Source organism: Lissotriton helveticus, chromosome 4_1, assembly GCF_964261635.1.
Source record: "Lissotriton helveticus chromosome 4_1, aLisHel1.1, whole genome shotgun sequence".
Lineage (NCBI taxonomy): Eukaryota > Metazoa > Chordata > Amphibia > Caudata > Salamandridae > Lissotriton > Lissotriton helveticus.
In genome coordinates, this window is record NC_136063.1 from 1,314,151,768 (window position 1) to 1,314,166,856 (window position 15,089).

Sequence of the window (15,089 nt, forward strand, 5' to 3'; positions counted from 1 at the left end):
ATCCAAACTAGTGTCCCACTAGGGGAGAAATACAACAGATATCTGCGGGGGTGGCAGCGTGTGTCGTTGCTGGGCCTGTACGCAGGTCGGGCTCTTGCAGGAGAAGCGTCTATCGCTCGCCAGCGCGTACAATTATTTGGCAAAGTAGTCTAGGCTCCTAGACGTCGCGCAATACAGTAGGCAACCATGAGAAGGATATAGTAGTGGACAGTTCATCCATCACGAAGAGGTACCAGGTTGGCTGGCCAGGGTAGCGTCCAAGGTGTGCGCCGCAACGAGGGGGGAGGAGATTGATCCAATCCCTGACATTGTTCCATCACTGTCCCGGTCTTTCTCAGGGGTGAACAGGTGCGGTTGACCTTCCAGATCCGATGCTAAGGGTGATGTGTGCAGTTCGGTCACCGCTCGTAAGGCATCTCGTCGCTCCTGCATGATTTGCGTGAGGTCGGGTGAACCCGTAGGGGAGGATGCTTGGCTTTTGGGGCGACCTGATCGGGCACGGCTCGCGCCCCGTCGTCTGGATCGTCTGAAGTCGTTGTTGCGTGCCCTCTGGGGTCCGGGTTTAGGGATTATTGGGCAGTGAAACTCAGTCCAATCCTGTGCTTCCTCAGCCGTGTCGAAGAAGAGGGCTTTCCCCTTGTGTAGCACTTTTAGGCGGGCCGGGAACAGCAGGGAGTATTGAAGATCATTGGCGCGGAGGCGCCTCTTGACGTCCAGGAAGTTGGAACGCTGTTGCTGGACTTCTCGGGCGTAGTCCGGGAACACCATGACGTGCTGGTCTTCAACTTGTAGGGGGCCCGACGTCCGGGCCGCACGAAGCACCGCATCGCGGTCCCGGAAGTGCAAGAATTTAGCCAACATGGGTCGCGGAGGAAGGCCTGGCTTGGGTGCTCGGGCCGGGACCCTATGGGCTCTTTCAATGGAGAAGTATGCCGACCGCTCCGCTTCCGGGGTGAATGATTTGGTCCAGGACTCCATGTATGTCAGAGGGTCCGAGTTCTCAATCCCCTCCGGCAGGCCCAGGACGCGGATGTTACATCGTCTCGAGCGCCCCTCCAAATCCACTGTGCGTTCCTCGAGGACCGCTACGCGGTGTAGGACCTCCTTCATTGCCGCCTCCTGTGTTTTCACCGCAGGCTGCAGCTCGGTCACGATCCGTTCTCCTTCCTTCACCCTGTCCGCCAACTTGCGATGGTCGTCGCGGATTAGACTGATGTCCGTCGTCAGGGCGCCTAATCTCTCCTCCATCGAGAGGCGGGACAATTCAATTGCCGCCAACACCTGATCCAATTTTGCTGACAGTGTGGGGTCGGTTTGCGACGCGTTGGCTTGCGTCCACGTTCTGGTGTGTGGCATCTTCTCGACGGCCGTCTCGGGGACAGCCGTCACTTGCGGGGCCCTCGGTTTCCCCATGATTGCTGTCAGAGATGGGGGGGAACCCGGACCTCCGAGCACCTCGCGTTCAGCAGATCACCTTCCCTCAGCGTATTCGGGTAGTCGGCAGCTCAGTGCAGGTTGGGCTCCCAGTTCTTCTCGGCCCTGGGGTAGTCACTGGCTTCCCTCTGGGGAACCCCTACTGGCTCGGGGTAGTAATGGTAGCTTGCGGCTGCGGGGGGTGGCAGCCCCGGCGTCAGGAGATACGTGTCAGGGGGTACAGCCTCCACAGACCAGGTTCCCCCAGGAGACAGGGTGTTGTGAGTGCAGCCGGATCTTGCTCCCTCTTCCTCCGGCGTGTGATGTAGTCCTTCAGCCGATCCTGGGGACCGAGGAACAGGCGACAGAGGCCCGGGGGGGCTCGGGGCTGTGAGCGTCGTCGACGTGGCGTGCCACCGCTTCAGGGTCGGAGGAGCACCCCACTTCCAGGGTGGAGCCCGCGCCGATCACGGTGCTCCGGTCCCTGCGGGCGCCATCTTAGGGTCAGACACCCGGGTCCGCCGGGCTGCACGAGGTGGCAGGAGCGCTCCAGCCCCCCCCCGACCAAGGGCCGACGTGGTTCGTGATTCGGGGGTAGGAGGCCCGGCGCCGCAGTCCACGGAGGGGGGGGGAGAGGGGTCGACACTCACCGCCTCCAGATGAGGACCCTGGACGTCCGGAGGGCACAGCGCTGTGTAGGCGGCACTGCCACCGGCGCCCCTCGGTCCGCGGTGGCCGGCTGGTTGGTGCTGGGGTCAGGCTCCCGTCTGTGCAGGAGCGCCGGCGCGATGGAGCTCCGGCATAGCGGCCGCCATCTTGTATACCGGACCGCCGCCGCGGGAGCTAGCCCGGTCCGGAGCACAACCCCGTGGGCCGGTCACTCCACTCCCTCCTGGTGTTTTCCGGGTTCCGCCAGCCGTCCGCTCCATCCAGGGTCGCCGCTTCAGGGACAGGCTCTCGGTGGCGCCCACATCAGGGAGACGGAGTCGCGTCCGCCATTTTAGGGGGCTCGGCTCCGGCTCCGGTGAGAGATGGTCCGGCACTTGTCGCTCGCTAGCAGCCCCCTTGGCTCAACCAGAGGACGCTCCACTGCAGGTGAGCATTATGGGGATAGATGTTGTAGGCTGAGGCTCCCGGCGATCTCAGGAAGTGGGCAAGATGCTAGCCCGATCGCGGAGCCTCAGCAGGACACAGCCGCCATCGTGGCTTGCCAAGCCACGCCCCCAGGGAGAAGGAGGTAGTGGGATAAATGTAAGGAATAGACAGTATAAGGTTATGTGTATTGTACGGGTTTAAGGGTAAGAGGTTAACAGTGTTCAGGTAAGAGGTTAAGCATGAGAAATTTAGGAAAAGAGGTAAGGTGCCCACTGTAAGGGTAATAGGTTACGGTTGTAAAGATTAGGAGGTTAGTGAATTGAGATTAAGTGTAAAGGGTTATGGGTAAGAAGGGGGAGGTTACAATATAAAATAAAGGTATACAAAATATTTTTTTTTAAGATATGCAAAAATCACTAGTTAAATGGTAAACAACGAGATGTGATAATGAAGAAGTTAAAAAAGGCCTACCTACAGAATGACGAGAAAATGGTCTACAAGGGAAAAGCTGCAGAGACATGCTAGACAAACAACAGTCTAAGGAATGGTATGTAACCAGGCACGAGAGGCCTGTGATTCTCGATGAATCCAAGATCTGTGTGACTAACCACACTGGGAATCATGAGGCACATAACATCAAAGCGGACCTGCCATGTTAACCCTGTAGGATTTGACTCTTGGAATGTTTTAGGGGACCTGCAGAGGAGCATGAGCAATTACCTAGGGAAACATACACATAATTACTGATTCACCCGATAAACCTTCATTCCTGCCTGAATTCTGTAGGTTCAACTCAGAATCCCTTTTAACTTCCCTCTGCCTGAGATAACGGGACGCCAGGCATAATTTGCTCCTGGTGTGTGGCAGTAAAAAACCTAGGGCACTCGTATTGCCCTTCTATGTGACTTTGCTTCTAAAAGCTAATGTTTTAAGAAGAATTCAGAAATGTACACCCAACTAAGACATGCGTTTTGTTACATGTACATTGCGTGTTCGACTGGGAGCACAAACAAAATGTATATTTTGCTGTCTTGCGCCATCAGCGATTTTGTGGCGCTACCGCAATCACTGCTGTTTGTAATTCCACTGCTCAACGCGCCTAAAATAACACTTCTTCAAGAGCAGCAGGCAGGAAAAAGTGTAAATCCACCAAATAATACAGCAGGCTTCACAGGTGGAAAGGTTCACGCGGGAAGGCGTGGCAGATGTAAAGTTACATTTGCAGCTCTTGCCTGTGGTTAATATTAATCAGACTATAGATGTATTGTTTCAGTGCGGGCTCCCCCCCCATGACCACTGGGCTTCTCGCGCGTGTCTCCGGCAGTGGCACGCCGGAAGGACGGCAGGGGGGTGTCTGATGCTGTCGGCAGTCAGTGAGCCATGCGTTCGGCTTTCCATGATTCCCTCTCTGTCAGCGAGGTAATCATCTCTGCAGCTATTAGGGCACACTTTGCGCTGCTCGCCACTTGAGCACCAGGCGTCGAGCTGGCGAGTCCAGGCGCACCCAGAACTGGCCTTGTCGTTAGTTTAGAGACACATCGTGTGCTCAAGGCGTGTGCAGCCTCTCAGTCACTAAGAAACCGGTCAGTGTGGCCAGACGCACGCTCCAAATGGATAACAGGTCCAAATGCTGCACCTTCAACCAATATAGAGCAATTAAGGGAAAAAGCAATAATAGTTTATCACTTCTTGATTGCTGGTGGCGTTTTAACACCTGGGGCTCTTTTCACAATCGTACATTTTGTCCAATTTTACATCCATTACCCTATTTAATCCAACTAACATACTTGCATGCCTGCCGCTTAAATTAACTGATACGTTCCCTGTAATACTACTAATACTTTTTGGGTTCCAGAGTAGCGCGCTACTCGCCGGAAAGCTACTCAACGCCTCATCAAGGGTAGTAAGCGCTATATAAATACAATTACATTTTTACAACCGCCATGAACCCACAAAGAGAATCTTGGTGGGTCTAAAAGCATCGAGAGCTGCAGATTTTTTGGCCAATGAGTGCAGCCAAATCTGCAGCAGTAAATCGGACTAAAAGTGTGGGAAGTGGGCGTTGCAAGGTGAGGTTTGCGCTGGAAGTTGGGATATGTACATTTGTGGACATTCCCAAACTCCTCTGCCACCTCTTCCTCGCCTGGATAATACATGACACCGCTTGATTTCCTTTGAAGAAAGGCACCCGTGCCATATGTAAATCTGCGGGTTGACGAATTCACTGGGACGCTGAACCAATCAAGCGGTGTCATGTACTGAGCAACTTATGCCACGATCCACTTGGATGTTGAAACAATTGAAAAATTTGGGAGTGAACAGCAGGCGAATCACTGGATATTACTGGCTGGGACTACATTAACCTTGAGGCCACGCAGTGAGCCACGCCCACTGAGGCTGGTTTTTGGAATTTAAAAGTGCCGCCAAGCATTGCCGGGCTGTTTTCTCCTAACCCAATTCCCCTGATGAAGTCAACGGATGAAACGCGTCGGGAAGGGACTGTAATGCAGTGGACTGGTTGTGCGGTGTTGCTGCTGCTTCTTTGAATAAATGAATTGGGCTGATACCAACCCGTGGTGTAGTCGTCTTCCATAGCAGGCATCTGTTTGTTGTGAGATATAGATATATATATAGATACATAGATATATATATATATATATATATATATATATATATATATATATATATATATATATATATATATTATGACTGGCTCCAGTGTTGTGTCTCTTCCTTCCAGTGAAGTGAATGCCAGCTTTACAGTGTTAGCATCATCGACCCTTGTGGCATGCTCAGACCCCTTCTTCCTGCACTGGAAGGTTTAGTCCGAGTGAGTCTGCCCAGAGGAGACAGAGATAGTTCCAGTATACACCCTATGGCCTGTATACCTGCTAACAGTGTGCTATGGCATTTGGCAAACTAAGTCAGCACTTGGCTTGGGCACTTATATACATTGGAAGTGCATTCACCCCCCAAAATGCTCAGACAAAACTGTTCCCATCTAGTTAAAATGATTGCCCATTATACTGTCTAAGTGTGCCAGCAGAGCAGATGGAAAGCAAGTTTACATGTTGCAGTTAAACACACACAATTCTTGAAAACAGCTTATTTACTCATTTAAGTGCATCATTTCGATATGTACTTTTTTTTGCTTTACCAATTAGAGACATGCTATCTTAAATAGTATTCATCAGACAACCCTCTGTATGTGGTGACTCTAGCTATCCCTAGCCGATTCACTGGCACGAAAAGCAGCAAAAACTTGCATGAAATCTGTTTTCATTTCCTATCGCTGAAGCCACGAAAAAAAACAAGGGGTATCCTGTAACACTCTCAGTTCAGCTAATCACAGACGAAGTAAGATCCCATTTCAATGTACATATGTGACAGAGACAAAGATATGACAGAAAGAATAACCTGCAGCAGAAGATGACCTAGCCCATGAAAAGGTAAAGAAAAAGTGTGTGAAATTAGAAAACAAATCTTAGTGGGGATTTGTTTAGTTTTAGGAGTGCAGCGAGGTCATTCATAACACACATTGTCAGCTGAAAACTAAATGAATTGAAGCTGAACAAAATAGTTATTGTATCTTGACACTGGGTTACATAAATGTATGTGTTTATTTATTTTGCAGTTGAATATTGTGCATACTAGACCTCAAGGGTACATAAAAATGACCAGCGGTTCTGATGCCATTTTTTAATAAGGACAGTCTTTAATCATAGATTAAAGTTTGGTTACATTTCAAATAATGTATTAAAGGGGGCATCACAATTAACACGGATTGTGTCAGTACTATGTAGCGTCAACACAAAATATTCAGTAAATGTAACCACATCTGTAAAGGGAACCACGCCCAGGATGGCCACCAAGGTCAGCTATCACGTGTAAATTCCCCACACTGAGTTGAAGCCTAGTTTGGTTTAGATTTTATGTTCGTTTTATGGAAAAGATGGCTGCAGCATCTGGATGTATTAGAATAATCTAGGGCCCATTCTAGGCTAGTACCTTTCATGTGTCTTTGTCCAGTCCACCGTGGCCTGTAAGGGGTTGGGAAATATTTTGAAAAGAGGCCAGGGGATGTGGATGTCCAGATACATATTCTTTTCATAGTTGGAGCGCGTGTCCAGGGCCTCTGCTGGTCCCACCAGGGACTCATCAGTTACTCATAGTGTTGGGCGTGCGCACACACTTGGCCAAAGAACAGTGAAGTCCTATCACCAACATCCGTGCTACAGTCCTTCCCGTAGCAGAACACCAGCCCAAGAGGTGTGCAGAATCTACTTGAGGTATGGTGGACGATGGTCCAGGAGGTGGTCACCAGCTGGGAGTGGAGGACAGAGGGTGGACGCAGAGCTTAACTCTTGCCAGTGGCTGCAGGTGGTGGACAATGGCATTCATTTTGGGGGACTGGAAACTATTTTGCATCAGTAGACTTTAACCCAGAGTAATCGGGTGAAAGTAGAAGAGAGAGAAGTGACAAATGGAGGTAGTGGTAATAAAAAACAACCTGCAAGAGTGAGTTCAAGAAACAGGAAGTGTAGGGTGTTTTAACAAACAAGCATGCAGAGGAATAAAGACTTAACAGCCTTGGTATTCAGTAAGCCCAGGATTCAGCAACGCTAGAGGCAAGCTACAAAAAACATGAGGCCCCAGTATTTATTTATTCAGAGCCAGGCCTGGTGACACAATGTGTGTAAAGGAAATGTTCTGAGTTTCCTGGGCTAAACCTTCCCTGGGCTAAACCTTCGCTGGAGTAGCTCACTTACTTTCGTGTACATTGGGTCATTTACCTCTTAAAATGTTACACAATTGGGAAATTTTTAAATTTCGTCGAGGTAGTAAAAATGAACAGGCATTTGCTATGTCTGTAGATCAGGCCATTTGCACAACAACATATGTGAATTAATGAAGAAAAGAAAATGTTTCAAAAGTTTGTACTTCATGTGAATCACAGATCACTACAAATAGCACATGCCTGGGTTTTCTAGACATATTAACACATCAATATAACCTACTCTGAATAAAAAAAAAAACAATCCCAAGTAACCAAGATGTTATTAATATGTAAAAACCCACTATTAAATCATGGACTTTGCCGTTGGTATGTGTCTGATACATGTCTGCCTTCTCTATGGTTTGGTACCTGACTCTTTCCAGTCAGTACACCAAAATATTAAGGTCAAAAACACAAAGATGTCACAGTAAACAGGAAAGGTGAAAGAAGATCATAAAAAATATAAAGCAATCCTCAATATATGTTTTTCAATTCAGACGCCGCGGCATAGTCTTGTGGTGGTGGATCTGGAAATGCAATGCAACGGAGATCTTGGTGTCCACTCTGGAAATCCAAGCATCGGGGAGTGGGCAACTGACCACACAATAAAATTCTGCTTGTCTTAAACGTGGGGCCATTAGATGAGGAACACGGAACACGTCACTGTGTTGTATTCGGTGCAAGTGAGCAGGTGCAGTCCGTGGGCGCGAGCCGCACTGACTATGGCCCCCTGTTGGCACACACGCACAAGGGCGCGAAGCTGTGTAGAGTCTGACAAGCCAGTAGCAGAGGGCGACAGGTAGTGGCAGCTGTACCCAGACCCTGCCAAAGGGTATCAGGGAAGGAGAGGGGGTGGGAGTCATCTTTGGTGGGGGCGGGGCCTCAAGACCCAGTCATCTTCAGGCATCGCATTAAGCGACGCCTCTTGGTTTATTTATTTAACGCAATTTTATATAGCACGGACTTTACACAAAGGTGTCAGAGCCCATCACAATAGAACCAAGTATGTTACATGAGGAAATTTAGCTTCTAACCCACAATTAAAATCTTCCCGTTGCAGGGAGCTCCAGGGCAGACACACCGGCCAACAAAGCGTCCCCGCCATTTGCTCTGTCCACTGATGTTCAGGTCTGCCTCAAGGTTCATTCCAGGGGGAGTTACTGAGCAGAGAGCAAGACAAACTGTCCTTTTTTCCCCAACCTCTAAATCTATGAAATTGGGAGCAGTGCATGAAGTGGAAAAATAAAAGTGAAGGTATACTCTGTACCAGAGTACCTGCTTGTTTCTGAGAAGTGCTGGTGCTCTACAGGTAAAAGTATTCGGTCTCTCTTGAGATGCTGGTACTCTCCGTCTCAAAATAAATAAGTGTTGGTACTCACAACCGGCCCTTTTAAAGCACTGATTTGTACCGTAAAACAAGTAATATACTTCCAAGAGGGCTGCAAATAGGTAGGCTTCTGAAGACTGTGCGTGAAACCATAGGATATAGCCAGCTTGACGTAACCAATCCTCCCTACCCACCCACATTATCACTTGTTTGGTTTACTCTTTTATCGTCTGAAGTGAGCTTTTGTGTGACTGCAAAACAGATTTCAAAATAATAACAGTGGTAGGAATCATGTATAATAATGTGTAACTCAAAGTGATTGACTTGCATGCCTGACACGCGCGCTTCTTATTGGTTAAACAGTACTGCCTACTAATAGGAGTAAAAACCGCGAATTGCACACGCAGTATCCCTAATAAATATTTGCTAAAAACATGGCACCTTTCTCTCCGTAGGAGGTGAAAGATCACCAACTCAACTGGGGTAACCTGACGCCTTCTCTTTCAGTTCTTAACCTCAGTCGGTCAGTAAAACTGCCAGTCAAACCTCCCTGGTCTCGCGGGAGTTGAGGCGGATCACATACGGAAGTGTGGGTTATTAGTAAAGCCCCCACGCGCTTCCTGGCTGAACCGGGGACGTGCACGGGCGGGAGACGCATGCTCGAAGCCTCGCTTAGAGAAGGCCCTCTGAGACTGGGCAGAGCATGCCATGCATACAGAGACCGAGAGGCAGGCTGCGGGGCTCAGCAGAACAAGGGACACAGAAGACGGACAAAAGGGAGAAAGTAGTGCCTAGAGAAATGAGGGATCACAGAGGAAACACGTGGCTTCGACAGAGCACCATGAAAGGCTTTAGATACAGAAGCAGGGCACAAGTCCTACAAAAAGAAGTGGGGGGACGCTGACATTACGACAGGAAGTGACTTCACAAAAGGTGGCTTGCGCCATCAGACTCATTGCCTCCCCTCGCTCACCCCTTAGATGCGATTGCATCAGAGAAGCCAGCGCGTGACATACAGCTGAGACACTTCATGTGTACTATATTTTATTGATCAAAGTAGGTGTCACTACGGCCCTGAACAAGCACGCACATTAGACTCTGGCAGTAGTTTGTTATCGAGCTCCCGGTAAAATAAGTGGGGGGACGCCATCCACTCGCGTGGTACCCCGACATGAGCCCTGTTCAGAAGGAAAGCTAAGCCGGCAAATACTTGCATTTTATTGAGAAAAAGAAAACTGCCAGTGCTAGACGAGTCCAAATGGCGTTTACATGGTGGTTCATTCATCTTGGAGTTACAGCACCTCTATACCATTTTTTGACAACCCAGTGATTTCAGGAAACTGAGTTGCGGCTTGCTGCTTTGAGTTAGTGTCCCAAAGAGAACATGACAGTTTATATATGGCCATCATATTCACTATGCAAAGATGTTCTCGGCAAAAATACTATTGGTCGTGTATAATCCAAGTATTAGTGGTCCCCAATGTGTTCTGATGCCATACGGAGGAACTTGGGATAAAATAATTCTCGCATCCAAGGCACTCTGTCATTGGAGTTTGTCCTTCCTCCTGGTCATTACTGCCTGTTCCGGCCAAGACGCTAAAGAATCGGTGGGTGTATCTGGAGCTGGAACTTTCCCTAGCTGCGCCGGCCAAGCGTGTGACCTCTCCTTGCTTCTACCTGCTGAAGGTGCTTAAGACATCCTTCCCTTTCTTCCAAAGAATGTGCACGGTATGGTGATTCCAGCTACTACTTAGCTGCCAACATTACTGCAACTCCCTCTTTTTGGGGAGAGGATGTGGCCTAAGAGCCAGAGCTGCCAACTTTGGAGCAGGGGAACCAGGTTCGAGTCTCGGCGTCGGCTCAGCATCCTGTGATTCTGGGCAAATCTCCCTGTGCCTACCAAAAATGAATATGTCTTTATGTCCTAGGGTGATGTAACAGGTGCTCGTGTAAAGTTTGCGCGCGGTCGAGTTTGCGCTATATAAAACTGCAAAAAAATGGATATGGGCCAAATGAGAAGGCTGCACAGGGATCAGACTGGAGCTGGGACTTCCAAAGTTTTCCTCTGCTTCAGAGGCATTGAAATCCCTACGCTGGCTTCTGGTGGAGAAAAGGGAAGTTTTTAAGTCTCTTAGCAATGTTTTTAAAGCAGTCCACTGTACTCCCCCAGACTATCTTTCACAACTCAGCAACTGAAACTCAACATACAGTGTGTGCTTTTCTCATGTGCTGTATGTAGCCTCTCCACAGTGCCTAGCGTGTCCACGACAAGATCCTTTCAGGGTCTGTGGCAGAGTTTGTGAACAGAGGTATTCTCGAAGTGCATTCTTTCATTTGTTCACATGCTTTCAGACAGGAAATAGCAGCGTGACCACAATATTCTCTTCTTTTACTAAAACAAACTGAAGTGAACTGTATGATAATGGTTGGACAATTCTTTTGTGATATTCCTTAGGGCCTGATTACGAGATAGGTTACTCCATCACAAACGTGATTGATATCCCATCCACCGTATAACGAGTTCCATTATGTTCCATTGGATATAATGCAACTTGTATTTGGCGGCCGTTTAAGTGTCTGTGACAAATTTCCATAATGGACTGGTGAGGTAATTGTTTTCTTGAAAATAAAGTGAAATAGCCTGAATTAATAGGAAAATTAACAAAAATAGTGGACTGCAGTATCAAATCTATTAACGCCTTAACCGCGGCGGAAAAACCGCTGCGGTGCGGGCGTTCTATTGAGTGGGCGGGGCTCTGTCGGCCGTTGGCCGACTGCAGCACCCGCGAGCTAGTGCTCCCCTCAGCCAACGGCCGACGGGAGCACGGAACGGGTTAAATATACAATACAGTGCCCCGTACTAGAGCGACTAAGAATACTGCAATTCGCTCACGAGTTCCATGGCTTCTTTGAGGCAAAAGGGCGCGTACAAAGGACCTTTCTAGGGCCAAGAGCTGAGAAGTAGAAGGCACTTTATTTCTTATAACATGAGATCCAGGTTAGATGGAAAAGGGGTTGAGAGTGTAAGGAAAATTACTATTACAAATCCCAGGTATTATATGAAATGCATCATGCTTGCACTCAATTATTGGTGCCCCGGTGATTTCCTATCGCACTCCTTTTCTTCAAAATAACTTTTCGTTCTTCCCGAATCTCAGTGTGCACTATTTTCAAATGTGTATATGTTGTGGCAGCTGCTTAAACTTCAGCCTGTGCTCCCAAATACCTTTTATGTTCTGTGATTTCTGTTTGTCCCATTCTTCTAATTCTCTTAGACATAGGCTTTAGTTTAATAGATTTTGGAGTCACACCTCCACCACTAGCACTACTCGCTACGGAACTTTCAATTTTATTTTTGTCGCCCGACTTCTTTCCTTCTCCTTTTCTTTCTTTGCCTTCCAGACAGAAATACCATTTATTTGTGTGGCACATTTGTAGAAGTGTAGGCTCACTTGCGGTAGCTACAGTGGAAGAAATGCAATCACCTGATTTCTATTTGAAATGTAGGTGGAGTATGGCAGGTAAGGACCTAAGCACCCTATGCATGTGCAGGAAGAAGCGGAGTGTTCTGTTTCAAACAGGCGGCTCGAGGCCTGCATCTTCCCTCAAAGTGTTGGAGGTTGGCGCAATTTGACACCAACAGTACGATATAATAAAATGTTGCAGGTGGCTAGTGACGTTTTTTCATCGCAGATGTGTTCTTATGTCGGCATGATACACCGATAATGTAGTAAGCAAATGAGGAGGCAGGGCTATGTTGCGTCTAGACATCGCACAACCTAGCGACTAAAGCGCCGACCTTGGACATGGGAACAAGGTTGGTGTCCCGATCTCAGCTTAACATCCTGTGATATCAGCGGCGGCTCCTGCACAATGGCGGAGGAGCGTTGCCCCACAGCCTGGCCCACAGACAGCAAATGATAAACAAATCTATGTTCTAGCATTGTTTTAGTTTTCATTTGCCAGCTGGGAGCCAGCTTGTGCAGGGCGGAGCGGCGCATGGGGAGGTATAGTGCTACGTGCACTCCATAAGTGTGCATATGTGTTTGGCCGGCCGTCTCAGGCTGACCAAAACACACATGAGCACTTGGGTTTCTCCAGCCCGGCTGCATTGAACAGCCATGCTGGAGAATCGCCCACAGACTCCCTAGTCTAAGCGGAGCATCTTTCCAGCCCGCTCAGGCCAATCTCCGCGCTGCAGCGTCGGGATTGCACAGAGAGTCCGTGTCGCTGCCCCAGTGCTTGCTGAGACCAGGAAGCACGAGGTGCAACGCGGCGGCAGCTCCAGGTAAGTTTTTTTCTTTTTTTATTATTAATCCCCCCGCTCATGCACGCTTCACTTCTCGCACTACCCCGCGTCCCCTCCACCCAACCACCACCTTTTCATTGTGGAAGCCGCCACTAATCACTATGCCTAAAACAATGCACAATATATTCTGGTTCCGTTGAACAGCTCTCCAATCACAGTGGCCAGGCATGGTTTGCAAAAAAAGATTACTAACTGATGGCCAAGAGGGTTGAGCCAGGGAGAGAAAATAGGATAGTTCACAGGCTGGGGAACTTCCCTGGGGGCATGTGAGGTAGGCCCACAGCTTGCAAACCAGTGCTGTTCTTTAGGGTCACCCTTCTCTTTACTAGCCAGTTTTGCCTACTACTTATTATGCTGATACCAATGGAAAGCTATGCTCTCACCTGGCCATAACCCCAAGCAGGACGCCTTTGACAGCAGGCATTCTTGACTATGGGGCAGCAGGCACTTCCTGAGTTCATGCTATGCCTTCTGGGAACAGGCAAGGAGGAAAGCTGTACACGTTATATCATGCTGGAGAAGTGTGGCTCAATGGTTAGAGCGGCAGACCCTAATGCAGAGGTCTAGCCCGGGACCAGGGTTCAATTCCCCGCCTCGGCGGGTCTTGGGCTCAAAATTCCACGGACCTGATAATTCTCGCCTCTGTGCCTATTCCAATCATGGGTCCCACTCTGCAACTCTGGGCAATAGCTTGCTTAATCTCCACAACGGCCCCCACAATGCTAAGGATGCCTGGCCTCCACCTTGGGGGTGCCTAGGAGTGGACACCTCACAGGGAAAGCCAGGATGGGTTCCACAGCGGTATTCGTACAAGCGCCTTGAGACCCTTGCGGGTGAGTGCGATCACATCCCAGGCGTCATGTGCTACCAGGATGACGTCCTAATATTTGCAAAGAACCATGAGGAGCACGATGGTAGGTTGAGAAGCGTTCTGGGGAGGTTTCTGTCACAAGGCCTCACAGTGAAAAGAGACAAGTGCGTGTTTGGCTGTGCTGAATTGGACTTCCTGGGACACAAGGTGACTACTGAGGGCATATGTCCAAAAGCTGGATTACAAAACACCATCGTGAACCTGACATCCCCCAAGGGCAAGGACGAGATCAAGTCATTTATGGGGATGTTAGAGTTTTACGGAAAGTTCATAAGGAACCTGGCGGGAAGGACATATGCCATCAGGCTACTGTTGAAGAAGGAGAATGAATTCCGGTGGAGTCAGGAGTGCCAGAGGGAGTTCGAGGATGTAAAGAAGGCACTCGCTGAGGCCCCCAGTTTGAAGTCGTACATACCCCACCGGGCAACCATAGTCACCACCGACGCTAGTGCGAAGGGTTTGGGGGCGGTCCTCACCCAAATTGGAGAAGAGGGAGAAGAAACCATAGCATTTGCTTCGAGGTCACTCCAGAAGTCCGAGAACAACTACTCGGTTATCGAGAAAGAGGCTTTGGCTGTATTTTGGGCGCTAGGAAAATTCAGAGACTTCCTCTGGGGAACCCGGTTCACCCTCCGCACTGACCACAAGCCGTTGGTGGAGGTGTTCAGCAAGAAGGGTTTGGATGCCATCTCCAGCAGGATAAGGCGTTGGGTAGTCGGCCTTCAAGAATACACCTTTGACGTCGAATACGTCCCCGGGACCCAGAACCTCACAGCTGATTGTCTATCTAGGTTAGTTGGTGATGAAGGAGAGAGAGAGAAGTTGGCTGATGAAGAGGAAGAGGACCTTCAGATGGAGGATGTCTGCACCATCCAGAGGGCGTTGGGAGAAGAAACTTGGAGAAAGGCGTTGGGAGAAGACAAAATTTTGGAGGAGGTTTCCAAAAGAGTAAGAAGCGGTTGGAAGCACGGTGACAAACAGGATGAAAACCTGCGGCCATACCTGGCCATCAAAGACGAGTTGTCCATCATAGACGGATGTCTATTCAGGGGCACGAGACTTGTACCTCCCGCAACCGTGAGAAGCAACCTGGTCGAGTTAGCCCACGAAGGACATTTGGGCATCACCAAAACCAAGCAAAGACTCAGGGAGAGCTATTGGTGGCCAAACATGGATCTAATCAGGAGAATCAGAGAGTGCATTCCGTGCAGTAACAGTGACAAGGTCCTGAAGCAACAAACGCCCCCAATGGTGTGCAGGCCGGCCCCTTCAGGACCATGGGTCGAGTTGGCATTAG

General features: G+C 49.1%; 1 protein-coding gene across 18 annotated transcripts in view; it reads right to left on the bottom strand.

Annotated features, from left to right (window-relative positions):
• PTPRM (protein tyrosine phosphatase receptor type M) overlaps positions 1-15,089 on the bottom strand; it is a 1,498,021-nt gene that overhangs the window by 101,158 nt on the left and 1,381,774 nt on the right. The gene's annotated exons all lie outside the window — the stretch shown is intronic.